This window comes from Glycine max, chromosome 1 (assembly GCF_000004515.6).
Source record: "Glycine max cultivar Williams 82 chromosome 1, Glycine_max_v4.0, whole genome shotgun sequence".
NCBI lineage: Eukaryota > Viridiplantae > Streptophyta > Magnoliopsida > Fabales > Fabaceae > Glycine > Glycine max.
Window position 1 is genome coordinate 37136833 of NC_016088.4, and position 3897 is coordinate 37140729.

Genomic DNA, 3897 nt, shown 5'->3' on the forward strand with positions numbered 1-3897 from the left:
TGGTGCCATTTACATATTTCAGAATTCTCTTTACTTGATTCAAGTGACTTATCTTAGGATTGGCTTGATATCTTGCACAAACACCTACTGCATAGGTGATGTCAGGTCTGCTAGCTGTTAAATATAGTAAGCTCCCAATCATGCTTCTGTACAGACTTTGATCAACACTGGTGCCAGCTTCATCCTTTGACAGCTTCAAGTGAGTAGGTGCAGGTGTTCTTTTATGGCTGGCATTTTCCATCCCAAACTTCTTGACAATGTTCTTTGCATACTTGCTTTGTGAGAGGAATATGGAGTCTTCCATCTGCTTCACTTGGAGTCCCAGAAAATAAGTCAGCTCTCCAACAAGACTCATCTCAAATTCAGATTGCATCTGTTGGACAAAATGTCGAAGCATCTCATTCGACATCCCTCCAAACACAATGTCATCAACATATATCTGTGCTATCATCAAGTTTTCAGCATCTTGTTTGACAAAGAGAGTCTTGTCAATTCCTCCCTTCCTATACCCTTGCTGAGTAAGGAACTCTGTTAGCCTTTCATACCAAGCTCTTGGAGCTTGCTTCAATCCATAGAGAGCCTTCTTGAGCCTGTATACATGATCTGGATGAGTTGGATCTACAAATCCCTTTGGCTGCTCCACATAGGCTTCTTCATTCAGGTATCCATTCAGAAACGCGCTCTTCACATCCATTTGGTACAGCTTGAATTTGAGGATGCAAGCTACACCAAGCAACAATCTGATGGACTCAAGTCTAGCAACTGGGGCGAACGTTTCATCAAAGTCTACACCTTCAATCTGAGTGTAGCCTTGAGCAACAAGTCTGGCCTTGTTTCTGGTTATAACACCTTCTTCATTGGTTTTGTTCTTGAAGATCCACTTGGTGCCAATCACATTAGTTCCCTCGGGTCTCGGAACTAGCTCCCAGACTTCATTCCTTTTGAATTGCTCCAATTCTTCTTGCATAGCATTGATCCAGAACTCATCAGTCAGTGCCTCTTTCACATTCTTGGGCTCAATTTTGGAGACAAAACATGAGTTGGAGACAATCTCAATCTCCCTTGATCTTGTAGTGACTCCTCTGTTTGGATCTCCTATAATCAGCTCCTTGGGGTGCATCTTCTGGATTCTAATGGAGGGTCTCTTGTCAGGTTGGTTGATGTTTGATTCATCTGTAGCAGAATCAGAGTTTTCTGCATTTTCTGCACTTTTAGCTGTATCTGCTACATTGTCTCCCGATGTTCTGACATCTTCTTCGACATCCTTCTTTCTTGCTGGAGTTAGATCATCAACAACCACATTGATGGATTCCATCACAGTTCTGGTTCTGGAATTGAATACTCTATATGCTCTGCTGTTTGTAGAGTATCCCAGGAATATTCCTGCATCACTCTTGGGATCCATCTTTCTCCTTTGCTCTCTATCTGCCAAAATGTAACATGGACTTCCAAAGATGTGGAAGTGCTTGACAGTTGGCTTCCTCCCTTTCCAGATTTCATACAGTGTGGTTGGAGTCCCTCTTCTAAGTGTGACTCTGTTGTGGATGTAGCATGCTGTGTTCATGGCTTCAGCCCAGAGATTATAGGGAAGTTCTTTGGCATGAAGCATGACCCTAGCAGCTTCTTGCAAAGTCCTGTTTTTCCTTTCAACTATGCCATTTTGTTGTGGTGTAATGGCTGCAGAGAACTCATGAGTGATGCCTTCAGATGTGCAGTATTCAGTAAACTTGCTGTTTTCAAACTCTCTGCCATGGTCACTCCTGATTCTCTTGATGACACAGTCTTTTTCTCTTTGAAGTCTTAGACTCAACTCCTTGAATACTTCAAAGGTGTCTGATTTTTCTCTGATAAAGTTGACCCAGGTAAATCTGGAGAAATCATCCACAACAACATAGGCATACCTCTTTCCTCCAAGGCTTTCAACTTGCATAGGCCCCATCAAGTCCATGTGAAGTAGTTCCAGCACCCTGGAAGTGGTCTGATGTTGAAGCTTCTGGTGGGACATCTTGACTTGCTTTCCAATCTGACATTCACCACAGATTCTGCCTTCTTCTATTTTCAGATTGGGAATGCCTCTAACAGCACCTTTGTCAATGATTTTCTTCATGCCTCTTAAGTGCAGATGTCCAAATCTTTGATGCCATATTTTGACTTCATCTTCTTTGGAGACTAGACATGTGGAGGAGTAACTGGTTTCTTGAGGTGTCCATAGGTAACAGTTGTCCTTTGATCTGCTGCCCTTCATTAGGACTTCACTCTTCTCATTTGTCACCAAGCATTCTGACTTTGTGAAGTTTACATTGAATCCTTCATCACACAACTGACTGATGCTGATCAAGTTTGCAGTCAGTCCCTTCACCAGCAGTACTTTGTTCAGACTAGGAAGTCCATCATGGACTAGCTTTCCCATTCCAGTGATCTTTCCTTTAGAGCCATCTCCAAATGTCACATAGCTAGAGGAGCAAGGTTCAATGTTCACCAGGAATTCTTTAACTCCTGTCATGTGTCTGGAACAGCCGCTATCTAGGTACCAATCTTCCTTAGCTGATGCTCTAAGTGAAGTATGAACAACAAGACTAACAATCTTGTGTTTTGGAACCCACATCATCTTCCTTCCACTGCAGCTACTTTGAGTTCCATGATGTGGATGGCCATGTAAATGATAGCAAAAGGGCTTTATGTGACCATACTTGCCACAGTAGTGACACCTCCACTTCTTTCTTTTGCTCCTTTTCTGCTGCGTTCCATGATGTCGAGACCGATGTTGTGACATCGTGGCTCCAGTGCTGTTTTTGGCAGGAACAAATTCTGTCATGGTTGTTCTGCCAGTAGATTTATGATTAAATCCAAGTCCTCTCTGGTTTCCAACATTCTTCCCAAGCTGTAGCACCTCATCAAGCAAATCTGAGCCTTTATTCAGCATCTTTATTGACTTTGTCATGTTTTCCAGTTTAGAGTTCAGAAAACCAATTTCTCCTTTAAGTTCAGAGATTTCCTCTTCATGTGCCTCTTTCTCAGCCTCCAGATTTGCAATGACCTTCTTTAGTTGTGCTTCTTGCTGAAGAATCTTCTCACTTTTGATGCATAGTTCTCTATAGGATATAGCAAGCTCATCAAAAGTGATTTCACTATCTGTATCACTTGAATCTTCAGCAGATTCAAATCTCCCAGTGAGTGCATTCACATCTCTGTCAGAATCACTTTCTTGTTCACTCTCTGTATCATCAGACCGACATACAGAAAGTCCTTTCCTCTGCTTCTTGAGATGAGTGGGACATTCGGCTTTGATGTGTCCATAGCCTTCACATCCATGGCATTGAATTCCTTTGCTGTGACTGGGCTTTTCATCTGACCTTTTCTGGTGTTCACTACCTTTCCTGATGTCGAAAGGGATGTTCCGGACATGTGGTTTCTGCCTCCTGTCCATTCTGTTCAGCACTTTGTTGAACTGTTTTCCAAGGAGCACAACTGTGTTAGTCAGACCTTCATCACTATCCAGGTCATACTCATCTTCTTCTCCTTCATCATTGGACACGAACGCCAGATTTTTGCTCTTCTTTTCAGTCCTATCCGAGAGTCCTAGCTCAAAGGTTTGAAGGGAACCAATGAGTTCATCTACTCTCATGTTGCAAATGTCTTGGGCCTCCTCTATTGCAGTGACTTTCATGTCAAATCTCTTAGGCAAGGATCTGAGGATCTTTCTCACCAGCTTTTCATCTGTCATCCTTTCTCCCAAGGCAGTGCAAGCATTGGCAATTTCAAGAATGTTCATGTGGAAGTCATGAATACATTCTTCCTCCTTCATCTTCAGATTTTCGAATTTTGTAGCCAATAGTTGCAATCTGGACATCTTCACTTTGGAGGTTCCTTCATGAGTGGTTTTCAGGATCTCCCATG